This window comes from Ambystoma mexicanum, chromosome 1p, assembly GCF_040938575.1.
Source record: "Ambystoma mexicanum isolate Mex_15411 chromosome 1p, UKY_AmexF1_1, whole genome shotgun sequence".
Classification (NCBI taxonomy): domain Eukaryota; kingdom Metazoa; phylum Chordata; class Amphibia; order Caudata; family Ambystomatidae; genus Ambystoma; species Ambystoma mexicanum.
The window spans coordinates 751,989,795-752,004,151 of record NC_090921.1 but is presented as its reverse complement, the minus strand read 5'-3'; the positions used below and the strand labels follow the sequence as shown (position 1 = coordinate 752,004,151).

The 14,357-nt window shown below is 46.0% G+C and overlaps 1 protein-coding gene across 3 annotated transcripts in view; it reads right to left on the bottom strand.

Annotated features, from left to right (window-relative positions):
- Positions 1-14,357, bottom strand: part of SNX27 (sorting nexin 27) — a 990,538-nt gene that overhangs the window by 275,570 nt on the left and 700,611 nt on the right. The window lies entirely within an intron of this gene.

The following is a 14,357-nucleotide window of genomic DNA, read 5'->3' as shown; positions in this document are numbered from 1 at the left end:
ACTGCCTTCATTGCGTCCCAGTTGTTGGCGGGGGAGGTGTCTTTGCTGGGGTTTTCCTTGAAGTTTTCGATTGTGGTGGCGATAGTGTCCCTGAGTGGCATCTCGTTGAGAATTGGATCATATAGTGTCCATCTACTTCAGTGAGGAGGGGATGGCTCGTACACTCGCATGTCCAGAGCTACTGGGGCATGGTCAGACAGGATCCTCGAACCTATGGTGACCTTGTTAGTGAATGTGAGCGTGTGCGGGAATAACAGGAGGGGGTCTATTCTGGAGAATGTTCTGTGGACATAGGAGTAGAAGGAGAAGTTTTTCTCGGAGGGGTGGAGTATCCTCCATGAATCCACCACTTCTAAGGTTCTGAATAGCCGCAGGAGAGCAAGTGCCGTAGTGAAGTCTCCGGGGGAGGGCGGATGCGATTTGTCTTTCGTGGGGTCCGGGACCCCATTGAAATCGCCACCGATAATTGTCTGGCCCTCAAAGAAGGGAGAGAGTATTGAGCGTAATGAGTCATAGAAAGGCATTTGACCAGTGTTTGGAGTGTATATTGAGGCTATGGAGAATAATTGTCCCCTTAATAGACATTTCACAGCTATAAATCGGCCCTCAGGGCAGCGTATAGAGACCAGTATCTGAGGGTTTAGTTCTTTCCTAAAGACGATCGCCGTGCCAGCCCTCTTGGCATTCCCTGATGCAAAGAGTTGTTTTGGAAAGTGTTGGGAGCGTAGGCGCCCAAAGTCTGCCTGTAAGAGGTGCGTTTCCTGCAGCATGACCACTGCTGCATTGTCATCTTGGAGTTTCTGCAGAATTTACTTGAGTTTGGCCGGTGAGTTCAGTTCTTTGACATTCAGGGAGACAAACCTCAGCGTCTGGTGTTCCGGGACGGGATCTGGCATTGCGGGTGAGTTCTGGGGGGAGGTGGGAGTTGTAGGAGGATCAATCAGCATGTCGAAGGATTTGGCGCCACTCAGTAACCTGACTGAGATTTTTGCTCAGTCCTCCAACCGGAGGGCCAAGATTTAACTGGGGGCTGGGGGGGGGGCTTTCGTGGGCGCCCGGAGTCCCCTTGGCCAATGGGGCCAAGGAACAGATTGTAGCCAATATGGCTAAAACCGGAAGTAGTTTTAGTGGGTCGTTCCAAGTACTCATAGGTGGTTTGTACCCTGGAGCGGGGTATGGGCCATGAGGTAAGGCCCGCTGCTTCGATGGTTGGGGATCATTGGGCTCTTTTAAGTGATGAGCGTTTCTGGTGTGCCAATCTTGGAGCGTGGGGCCCTGCTGATGGCTCTGTTGCGTATTTGTGTGCGCCCATTTCCTTTTTCTGAATCTTGGGACCTTTGACCACGAGCTCGGTTTGGGTTTTGGAGAGGCCCCGGGATCTGAATCTGCAGTGACTTCTGTAGATAGTGGGAGCGAAGCTCCGGGTGAGTCTGGATGTATAATCTTTTTGGCATCCTCAGAGTGGCTAATTCTCCTCAGAGTGCCCTTGTATGATAATTGTAAGGCAATAGGGAAGAGCCATCTGTATTGGATTTGTTGGTCCTGAAGGAAGGTGGACAATGGGCGGAGGGCTCGACTCTTTTGGAGGGTTAGAAGCGATGGATCTTGATAAATTTGGAGGGGGCACCTTGAAAGGTAATTTCGTCTTTAGAGCGGCCAGTTGCTGAGATGGCTTCTTTTGTGGTAAAGAAATGTACCCTGGTGATGACATCTGGTGGGGCATCCGAATCCACCCCGCGGCAGGGACGCAGTCTGTGGGTATGATCTAAGAGCAGTTGTGACTTCTCCAATTGTGGCAGGAGAGATTGAAAGAAATCACCCACATATTCTGCCAGATTCTTGTCTGGGACTGATGCTGGAATGCCACGGATTTGGAGGTTATTGCGTTGGGCCCTATTTTCAAGGTCCTCCTGCTTAAATTCTAGCATTTCGCATTTGTCTTGGAGGAGTCTGATTGAGCGCTGGACCTCTATTAGGGTGGAAGTGTGGTCTTGGGCGCGATCCTCGACCTCTCCCAATCTTTGCTCAGCCTCCGATATCCTTTTATCAGTGCTCTCTAGTTTAGTAGTAAGTACGGTCATACACGATCTAAACTCTGACTTGATATCTGCCATGAACTCTCGGATGCCATCTTTGGTTGCCAGCGGTCCCTTGCTATCTAGAGATTCCGTGACGAGGGGGTGGGGGGGGGTCTACTTTCTTCGGTTTGTCAGATGACATTAGCATTGCTATGATGTCCGAGTTCTTGCCAGATTTAAATTGTTTAGCCATTGTATTGTTCGTAGTTGGTGAGGTAGCCCTGCACCCCCCTGGATAAGAGACCGCGGGAAGTAGATCTGCCTGTTTAAAGAGGAGTTGCTTTTGGGACTGCCCAGTGCCTTTCGGGTGAGCAGGGATGCACTGCCAGTGAGAATGCTAGAACTCCGGTGTGAGGTGGGCTCCCTGCAACCCTCAGAATATAGCCCACAATGCCCAGGTTCCTCCAGGTCTGCCTAAGCGAGGACACGCGAGTGGAAGGGGAGTGGGCCGGGGCACCCCAGGAAGAGTTCAGTGAGAGGAGGGCGAGGGGGACCAGAGTCGCGCAAGCGAGCTGGGGGAGTGATCCCAGTGCCTCCCGGGGCTTACCTCCGGTTGTCGCAGGTTAGGGGTTCCTCTGGAGAATCACCCAGTCTCCTGGCTGGGTGCTGGTTGTGTCACTCCTTGTAACGGAGAGATGGGGCATCCCTTAGGCCATCTGTGAAGGGAAGCCCCTCTTGCCAGTTGCTGGGTGGTTCTCCTGCCCCACCCCAATGTAGCCTTCAGTCCTTTGCAGCCTGTGCGTGTCCCCAGATAGCAGTAGTGCGCCTTCCAGGTGGTTAAGAATGAGTTGTCATTGTAGCTGGAGGGGATCTTTATTGAGAGGAGGTTTGCAGCTCTTCGGGTAGGTAGGCAGCAGTGCCACGATGTGGGCAGGGGCGCCCCAGGAAGAGTCCAGAGGGGGGCAAGTTGGCTGCGTAATCTCCAGGCACGTCCCTGTTATGTGGCCCCCCCCCACTCGCCACCAGGCGAATGCAGGGAGCGAAGGACGGGCTCCCGAAAGCCACGCCGGACCAAGCAGAGCACTCGCCTTCCCCGGTCCCAAGCCGGGAGGGATGCAGCGGGCACTCACCCCGTGGCCCCCTCCCGCAGGCATCAGGAGTGACTCCGGTGACGGTGCAAGGATGCAGGCTGGGCCGTTGAATTTAGTTCGACCCGCTGTTGTGGGTCGCTGCAGCGCCTCCGGTGTGAACCAGGCCAGAGCCCGGATGAGCCTGCGGGGTGTCCCCAGCAAATATTTTGGGTGAGGTAGGGGGAGGGTGGGGCGCGCTCCTCTCATGTGGGTCGGCACGGTCCCCCGGAGCCGGCCCCGTGAAGTAGCCCAGAGGAGGGGCCCCACTGATGGGATCAGGGCTGGCCTGTCGGGCCGCTGGAGTGCCGCGGCTGTTCCTCGGTCGGGGGTAGGGGGGCAGTGGTCGGGCCGCATTCTCGAAGATTTTGAGAATTTTATTACAAAATGTACTCCATTTTGCTGGGAAGTCAGATTTAGTTCGACATTTGGTTACCTCAGTCGAGGAATCACTAGAGGTCGAAGGTGACCTGTGACCCTGTTTCTTGGCCTTCTTCGAAGATGAAGAATGGCGTGATGGACTTCTCGATCGAGACCATTCAGATTTTTTACGTCGAGAAGAATCTCTAGACTCAATGATGTTTCTCTTTGAACTCTTCGAAGGATACTTCGAAGGCAACCTCCGCACTGCCAATTTACCTTTACACTCCCTGAGAGCCTTTTCGGTCATAGCCTGACAGAAGCCACAGTTTGAAGTATGGTGAGCGGTACCGGACACAGACCTATGCGGTGGGGGTCGGTGATCGACATTGTCAATCCACAGTCTTGGCACTTCTTGAAGACCATTTTAGGTGTTGATGGAGCCGATGGGGAAGACATTTTCATAGTATTGAAGTTCACAGAAGAACCAAATCCTGCCTTAATTCTTCAAAGCTTTGGCTCGTAAAACTGAAGCAAACTGGCGTGTGCTACTTATACTAATATGAAGTCAACAGTCGAACGGAGGCCCTTGAGGGATATCGACTCAAGAAGATGGTACACAGCGGCCCCTGTCGAAAAAAAATCCAAAGCAGCTGTCGCTGGAAGGATAATTATCATAAGATGAGGAATACGCGGGAGGACACAATCCATTTGAAATATATTTAAGGTTTGACAAATAGTAATAGCAACCAAAACATCAACCACCAACCCTGTGGCACAACACAATGTCGAATTTCAAATTACTTGCACCAATTGAGTGACTTGTATTTCTAATGAACTTACAGATACTACAACAAAGGTAAAATTTAGAAACTGTACATCAAACACACAGGATTTCTTGCACATTAATTATGAAATTTGAACAACCCTCAGTGACTGCTTGGGTTATCGCAATGCTCTCCTCACACTCCCAGGCATCAGTTATGGTATCCGGTTAAATTCTCGAAAACATATTTTCGAAATACCATTTTGGCCAAAAAAATTCAGAAAAAAAATTTCCGAATGTATTTTTTATTTTATGTTTTAGTTTTGTTTCGTAAGTAAAAAAAAGTGTAAATGAAAAAAGGGGAGGTTGGGGGAACCCCCCCCCCATTTCAAAAATAAAATTTAAAAAACCTTAAAAAAAAACAGCAATTTTGTGTCGACAAAATGGCATTTTGAAAATATGGCATTCGAAAATGTCACTATAAACCATCAGTTATATATGACCCCTTAATTTAAAAGCAAAGTACAGGGAATGGGAATACAGTAACAAAATCGTTTTGGCTTTTTATGGAAAGGCAGGGTTTCACAAATAGACGATGAAAACCTCATCATTTGTTTTTTTTTTATATGGAAGTCAAAGTCAGGAAGGGAAATGAAAGGGAAAATAATTTTGGGCTTCTGATTTGCATGAAATGCAGGGCTTTAAAAATATCATTCTGGGATGCAAGTAAACAAATGGGAAATTTCGTTTTGCACACTTTACATTCACTTGAATGGCAGTGTTTTAGTGTGACTTATTTTGGGATTATGGACAGTCCTTTGTTACAGAAGGCAGGGGTTTCAGGAAGGGAGTCACCCAAGTTTTTTATTGTCTGTACCAGCTCTAGCCCACTGGGCATGAACATTGTTAGTTTCGAACTCTAACACTCATCCCATGGTTTTCTATACGGAAATTAATTGATTTAACTTCAATTTAATGTGCTAAGGATCTACAGTGCTTCCCCCTACCCATTTAAAGGAAAGGATTAAGGCAGGCAGTCAGCAACACAATTCAATTTAAATGGATAGGGTGATTTTCTATAGTGGGATTAATTTGAGTTGGATTTAATAAAATGTGCCCAGGGTCTCCCCAGTTCCAGCCCTACCCGCTATGGAGTATGCAGATTAAGGCTGGCAGTTCCCCCGCCCCCACACTTTTGTTGGCATTTGGATTCATCTAGTTACATGGAAGGCCCTGGTTATGGGGCATCCAGGAAACAGCAGAGCTCCTCTGAGGACAGGACAGATCCGGTCAAATGCTTCGGTCCAGGGTAGTCCCCAGACTTCCTCTTGCTCCTCAAATGGCAGGCACAGCTAGCTTTTAGATTTCCCAGTCTGTCTCCCCTGCCATGTTTAAGGCCTTGGTAGCTCTTCCTGACTGTCTGCTATTTCTAGTTCAAAAGTCCAAAGAAAGGTCCAAAGAGGCGAAAAGTCAAAGAAAGAAATATCCCTCTGAGATTGAAAACTGATCGCTTATAGGGCTTGTGACTACATTATCATAATTCCCATGCTACGGACTGGCCAGCTCTCCCTCTCCCTCCCACCAATATGCCCCATGCCTAATAGGACAAGAAGCTATGTAGTTTGAATGATGGAGGCTGAGGGAGGAGAAAGATTCATCATCCCAAAAGGACAACTAGGTTTAACTTTTTCATTGACCTTAAAATCTAACATGGCAGCTACCCTAATTTTTCAGATAACTGCAGGCACATATATATTTTTGACTTTTATATTTTATGGTGAGTCAGAAGATACTAATATCTCAGCAGGCCCTTCCTGGGAGGAACTACCATTTTTATCGATTTACTCCGGAGACAAATGGTCACAAATGATTCAAACCTTACTCCCATAACCTACCATCACACTAACTTTCTATTCCCTCGGAATTATGGGAAGGCTGGAATCATAATTCTTCTCATAACTCAAGTTGTATCTATCACCAAAAATGTGTTTTTACACAGTCCCTGCAGGCTTTCATCCCCTTTAATATGAACCCTGGATGCTCAGTGGCACACACAATACGCTTTCTATTCAAGAAAATGCACTGAATGTTAGTCAAAGGCAAGGCACCACAAGAGTGAGTTTCATACCAGCCCCCACAATTGCTTAGGTTTCATTTCACTCCTGTGTCCTGATCAGGACATTTGGCTGGCCCATGTGATCATGCCCTGCCGTCCCGAGATTCAAAGGTTCCGCAGCTAATGCACAGTTAATGAGGAGACCTGACCTTAAGGTCACTTCTGCTGGCTAGCTTATCTGCCACCTCCACAATTCCGATCTGCTACTCTATTTTTTAGCATTTAAACTGAAAACCAGACCTTCTCCTAGAGGTTCTCTGCCAAAGGTCTTGACGTCAAAGTTTCAGAGGCCCAGACCTTTCAGTTCAATTGGGAAAAACAAGCTACATACATAATTCTAAAAGAATAGCATTGTACATTGACCCAATGTGTTTAACATGCAACTTTCTTTTGAACAATCTTTCTTTTCTACTATATTAGAACAGAGGTAGATTCATATGCACACAGATAGGCCACCCACAGTTAACATTGGAAACCAGTGTTCACTTTTACAAAAACTAAATAGGCCTTTCTCTTTACATGCCTGATTTTATATGATGAAAATGTCACTTGACTTTATTTCTTAAAATGTTAGGCATCATTCCTCCTTTTTATCTTACAAATGAGCTGTATTTCAAATGCATCTTTTCTTTCCAATTACACTGCTGCGGTTTTAAATCTGTCAAAAGGTGCCATTTCCCAATTTACACAAAGTCAGCATCTGCAGCCCCTCATGTTATTTACCATTCATTGGGCATATCCATCAGTTTTAAGCTCTCAGGTAGATTCCCCTTCACTTGCACACCTGTCCATTTTAGTGAAGTTGGCTAGGCCCATTTCTTTCCATTTCACCAGGTTTTATGTCTAAATTCACTGTTTTATACTGGCCTTTATATATTTCAGTGGAACTCCACATTAGCCAGCTTCACTCTCACAATAGGGGCCTTTTAGGCAGAAACCTGTGCAGTTCCCTTAGGGACCACTGCAAAAGATTTAAGACTACAGGTGTTGGCAGTAAACCCACTTCGTAGCAGTCTGCACCACCCAAATTTACCTGGTAGCTGTGGCTGAGCAGTCAGACGTCCCTCAAGAAGAGTTAGGCAGTATGCAAAGTATACACAATATGCACTCAGATACAATAATACAAGCAAACACTGACCAGAGCTTTGGTATCAAAGTATATAATTATTTATTTAAAAACACACAGTTGAAACACTCCAGCACTCTTATTGTAAAATATTCTAAACACAGTTACTATTGTAATATATACACCCATTTTTCCTTATCAGATAAGTCACAGTAAGACACCTCTTATTTTCATACAGAGGTGAGCACTTAACTAGATTGTACTCCAATAAGTTTGTGAGAAAGGGAGGGAAAAAGACAGAATATGGAAAGGTACACCACTCTAAGATTCAGGAACACTGATAGCAAGGCAGAAGAGCAAAAGTCACTGGTGAGCCAAAGTCCAAAGGCTGGGCCCACTCTTAGAGAGAGCAGAGCACAAATGCGCCCAAGATCACACAGTTACACTAGGCTTAGAAAGTCTTGCAGAGGGTTCAAAAAGAGTTTAGAGAGGCTTTAGGAAAGTTTAGCCAGGGTGTCCCAGACTAACCGAGGTTCGAAAGCCGGGGGCTAAATCTACCCCATACAGTCGGTAGCAAGGGAAGCCAGGCGGGACACGGTACCTTAAGTGGGAAGGATCCTCCAGCAGTGGCAGTTCCTGGTAGTGGGTGCAAGTTGCGGCGTCGTCCAGGGGAAGAGAAGACCTCGACTTGGAGGAAAGATGAAGGTCGTTGCACTACCAGGGAAGAAACCAGCCGCAGAGTTTTCCGGTTAAAGGTGGTACCTTTGTTTCGCGGTCGTGGTAAAACGTGGTATCCCGGTTGTCAGGGTGCTTGGCACGGGCAAGGCGGCCACGAGGTACGTCGGGAAAGCGAAAAGACGGTGAAACTGGTTATCCCCACCAGTCAAAGGAAGAAGACTCTCCGGCGGAAGATCTCCTCTGTCGTTGGGAAAAGTGGTGAGGCAGTCCAGCAGGGCTCCACCGGTGGTGGTGTCGTGGCAGGTCGGCTCAGCTTCTCCCTCGTCGGATTCTTAGGTCCTGTGGCGACTTCTGAAGTTCCAGTCCCCAAAGCCCCGCTTTTATGCAGCAAACCCCCATTCACTCAGCCTAGCTGTCACTCAAACATGCTAAGTGGCGAGCCGGCCGGCTCACCACTTGGGCCAATCAGGATGGAGTGCGACTTGAGTTACCTAGGCAACTCAGTCCAGGGTGCCCAAATTCCCCTCCACCCATCCTAAGTACCCCAGGCAGAGTGGCACCACTTTGGAGGGCTTCTGTGGAGAAGCCCGCCAAAAAGTGGACCAAAGGGCTCGACTTGGGATGGAGTCACAGAAGAGAACACAAACGCCATTTTAGAATCAAGTTTTGGCAAAAAATACCAACCGGAGAATTAATTTTAATTAAATAAACCGGCGGTATGTTCGAGACTACCGTAAATAATTAAATGAAGATAGTAGCCTAAAACAATGGGAAATCCCATAGGAAAATATTTGCGGTTGAATATAAAAAGTAGTATCCACTGCCACCAGCCAAAACTCGATCAGGGGGGACGGAGACATGCCCCCTCGACTAACAGACCCCGGGGCAATTGAATTGCCCCAGCCAGTACGTCCACAATATGATGGTTTGTACTGGTTCTGTTCAGAATTTAAGACTAGTAAAGTCAATGGTGACTTTACATGCCCTGGGAGACAGTCAGTCCCAGGGTATGGAGTCTATACTGGGGGTCACTATGACACCCCTGTGTCACTGCACTGAGGGTGCTGTGTAACACACATCACAAAAACACATGAAGACATATGGAGTAAAAGACCCCATAGCCCATTAAACACATCTAGATTCAAAGAAACACACTCAAATCATGCCCAAGAGTGAGGGTAAAAGAGTCTCACTCTTGGCAGGAGAAAATAATAAACCCCAAAAATCCAGCAAAGCTGCTGGGGGACTCACTAGGTTAGGAAATTCAGCCTAAACAGAGAATTCTCCCTAACAGGGCCTAGCATGCCCGCTCCATCTCTGTTACTCTGGAGCTGTATCTTCACCACAAAAAGTGATTTATGACCTAGTCAGCACTAGGACGAGGCTTCAACTTCATACAATATTTGTCTCTCCCCTCGGGGATCTTCATTATTCGCGTACACAGTTTTAGTCCTACTTTCTCATTCTTAGGACTGGGACGAGTTTTTGCATAATGGCATCCTATGGGCCTCTTGCTTCTCCCAGTTCCCCAGATATCCTTCTCTTGATGTGGGCCGGCGGTTGGGCTCGGCACTCGGATGGGATGTTTCTCTCGTTCTTGCCTGCTCTGCTTCACTTCATTTCCTTTCATCCGCGCTGAACTCTAGCACAGCGGCTCAGAAGCAACACACGCTTCAGATTAGTGCGGTCTCTGCTTTGTAACTTGGGCATCCTGCCAACCACTTCCACTTCGTGGTCATGCCACCACCGGGTTGCTGATTGCTCTCTCGGTCCTGCCAACACTCGTGTCTGCACACGTTGGTCTTCCAGTGCCTCGCACTCGCCTTCTCTCAATCTCCACAAGTCGCAGGTTCTGCGACGGACCTCGGCTCCGCCTCTCGTCTGTGTGATGTCAGGGGTCCTCCCCTGCGCATCAGGCTCTCCTCTTCTCGTCTTCCTCGGCGCAGTTACATATACATCTTGTATTAAAGGGATATCTTCCTTTTCTTATGCACTAAACTTTATTCTTGCTTTGCCTTCAACCAAAGATAATAGTGTCCTACTCTTCAGCTTACCAGATATTCCCATATAGGCAACTGTATTGGTTTGTCTAGGGAGTTCCTCACAGGGATGGGAGTCCTTATCCCCAAAAGGGAGTTTCTTCTAAGAGGTCCTACTTGCCTCAACCCTTAGGGAGGTGTTTGCGGAGCGGGCTCACCTGCCTAACCTCCGATTCGTCACATCTCTTACTTGCCTGCACTGCTCTCTCGTCTCACACCCCCCACCTTGCGCTGCAACAATGAAGTCCTTACTCAGCAACAGCGCATCTCTTATACAGTGAAGCATTATTCTTATATACAATTTGGGTTGCTAAAGCAGTTATTGGGCTGGCATTAGAAGACTGACAGATGACACGCCCATTGGGGAACCCGTTTTGGAACCAAATCACAGCCTTGACTTTAAAATTGCACTGCTGAAAGGCAACTTTGGGACAGAAAATGCAGAGAATAATATGAATGCAAAAGCACACACATTTTCAATACAGGGACAGATCACCATCCCAAATTAATTCCTACCTTTTGCACCGATAGATATGTAGGGTCGCAACATACTGAACTGACATTTCCTAGAATTGTGTTTCAATACTCATCATTGCAAACTTACTGAGAGAGCCCGTCTCGAGAGCCTCTGAGGCAATATTCTGTTACCACACTCACTGCAACCAAAGGCCTACCAGCCATTTAAAAAGCCCTGCCCCACAAGGTTATGAGACCCATGTGAGTGCCATTGTTCATTGTCAGGACCTGCCCTTTCCTTATCAGATGTGGATAAACAATCTCAATATGGTATTGGATCGTTATTAGGTCAAAAGCCCATTTAAAAGAAATCAAGAAATAAAAGCTCGATTTATAAAGACCTCTCTGATCGCACAGAGCGGTCTTTCTAAATCAAACTGTCACGCCCCTGCTGCACACGTGTGCGTGCAGGGGCTGACAGGCAGGGCCAGGCCGGAAGACTGCAGAAACAGGTAGGTGCGTTTGTTTTGGCGTGCATGTGGATGTGAGTGTGTGTGCATGTATGTATGTGCGCATGTGTTGCGCTGGGAAGGGATGGGTGTGGGAAACAGGGTGATGGCGGCTTAAAACTCCCCATATTAGGAAAATAACTAGTCGATGAGGGTGGGGAATGGAGCACGTCGCGTAGTGGTGGTGGGTCATTTTGGCATTTTAAAGGCGACAAAAACGGCTGGGAAAAAAAAATCAGTCTTTTTTGCAATGAGGGAATATGCCATGCAACCATTGGATGCCAGCCTTTTCACATCAGCCTTCACAAATCAAAAACCACAACATTTCAAGAGACCCAAGCCCAACACATGGATGACCGCACCACCAATCTTGCTAAGGGTACAGTCTGACCAACTTTTAGAGACTCTGAATGTTTCTCCTATAATCAGCTTAAAGGTGGGCGGCAACAGATTCATTTGAGATACACCCCTTGCTCTTCCTAAAACCTACTGAACTACATCTAGGCTTCTTGCCTTTTCTAAGAGCAGACCAACCTTGCTTCTTTCTCTTCCTTGAATGCATATCTCTGCAGGGCTCCATTTAAATATTAAAGACTGTAATAGATTAGGTTATCTTCTGAAATGCATTTGTATTTTATTGAGTCTTATACAGCGCTTTTGTCCAAAGTGCTGGACGAAGTTAAAACCAACGGTACAAAAATTCTGAACTGTACAGTAAATCAAATATCAATTCTGATAGCAAACAATCATGGACAGTGAAGATGATTTGAGATACATGAGATACAATTATGGTAGGAGAGAAGACAGTACACAAACAGAGGAATGGTAGATTGATTTCAAAGGAGCAAGGCGAGAGGAAGGGAGATCAAAGAGCTTGGCAGAATAGAAGAGTCAGGAGAAAATAGGAGAGATAAGTAGTTTACTCACATGGAAAGTGAGAGGAGCAAACTTTACGAATATTATAAAGATAAAAATGGCAAGCACGGGATGTGAGAGAAATATGATGGATAAAAGAAAGATTAGAGTCCAGATAAAGACCAAGATTACGTGCAGTAGGGGAAATAGAAAGAGTAAAAGGGGGAAAAGAGACAGTGGTGGGGTAAGGGAGAATTGTGTTGGCAGGGAAGGATAGGACCTTGGTTTTCCCAGCATTTAGGGTGAGGAAGTGAGATGCCATCCAAAATTTGATGACAGAGAGACAGATTGTAAGAGCGTGGTGAATTTCTGGCGTTGTGTGTGTCGTCGGCGTAAAAGTGATGAGCCCAAAGAAAGAAATGACAGGAGCAAGTAAAGAAGTATAGAGTGAAAACAGAAACAGGCCCAAGACTGAACCTTGTGGAACACTGTGCTCAAGAGGGAAAGGTGAGGATGTCTTTCCACCGGATGAGACCGGAAAGGAGTGAACCCCTAAAACCAAATGGAGAGAGAATCCAAAAGCAAAGAGTGATCAACAGTGTCGAAAACTGCTGATAGATCAAGAAGAATAAGAAAGTAAGAGTATTTAGAGTGACGAGCAGACAGAATAGACCGGAGAGTAAAGTACACACATTAAAGCAGTCTCGGTGGAGTGACGAGGACGAAACCCAGACTGAAAATGTGGAAGAGATAAATCATTAACAAAGGAGGAAATCTGAGAATAGGCGAGGTGCTGCAGAAGCTTAGATAAATAGGGTAGAAGAGAAATAGGGCGGAAATTAGAAACGATGAGAGGATTTGCTGAAGGTTTTTTTTTTTTTTAGGTATGGGCATGATGGTAGCATGTTTGAAAGCTGTAGGAAAGATAGATTTTGGGAATAAGTAGATGGGATAGGATCCACAGGAGCTGCCGTAGGATGGACTTTGGGCAACAAGAGTGTTACATCAGAGTTGGACACAGGAGCAAAGTCTGAGCAAAAAGTTAGAGGTTTAGATGGGGGGAGAAAACACAATATTGGAAGGGGATGAATTAACAATGTCCTCACTTAAAGAATAGATCTTAGAGGAAAAAAAGGAAGCAAAATCAAGAGCAGAAAGTAGAAGTAATAGAAGGATCAGGGGAAGGAGGAGAGGGAGAAGCCAGGTTAAACTTTGGAGCAGACGCCTAGGATGAGCAGTTCGAGTGTGAAGATCAGAGAAATAAGAGCATTTAGCAGAATTTAGGCAGTTGTCGTAAAGGGTGTGATAAGAAAAATAAGGAGTGATTAGACGGAGATAGAGATTTAAGCCAGTGTCATGCCAAGCGACAAAGAAGTCGCTGCATAGAACAGAGATGAGAAGAGCCAAGGTTGGGCAGGTTTACGGGTAGGCTGAAAGGCAGAAAGAGGATACAGTTGATCAAGACCTGACAAAAGAGTAGAATAAAGAGTAGACAAAGCCTCATCAGCAGAGGGAACTGAAATGTGCAAGAGAAGGAAGAATATTAGTATAAATATCAAGATAGAATGCATGGCTCTTTGTGAATGTATCACAAATCTGAAGAACAGACCTGAATAGTTAATACTTAAGCTGTCTCATTTTTCAAAGACATTTCTGTGCCTGATTAAGTTATCTAAAGATTTTGAAATTAGAAATAATTGACCTTTTTTGTATCAACACTCTTTGCATACTCATTCAGACACAAGATGAAGGATTGATTACATTGTTTTTAAAAATAGATAATCTGTGTTTGATGGCACCTCATGTTACGAATAAACATAATATTTTGCATTATCAAAAACCTTCCCTGCTTATGCGGCAACATTTTTTATAGTTTGATCAATGAAGAAAATCCTACAATGGAGAATGATTAACGCTGCCAGACACTATACCTGATGTGTCACGAAACCACAGGTAAGGCACATTCCAAGCAAGGACAGAGGAGTTCCAGCTACTAGTAGTGTTACTAATTTTAAACAAAATTATACAGATCACGTGTAATCAGACAGATCCGTGGCAGTTCACCAACTGTCCTTTATTGAAAGGAAAGTGTCCATCAAGGGCCAAATTTGCATGGTGACCTTGTTACTGGTGATTACTGTGTGTTTTAAATGCGTTTTGGTGTCTTGGCTGTATATTCATTGTAGGCAAAACCAGCTCCCATAGACATCTGAAGAGTGACTATCCTGGCTTGCTGTGTATTCCTCTTATTCCATTTATTTCTTAGTTGACATTCTGATGGCTTTGGTATTTTATGGCATCCAGGTCCCTTGCAATGTGCATGCTGTAGTGTTTCCTGGCTGTGTTTGTCCCTCAACCACAATACCA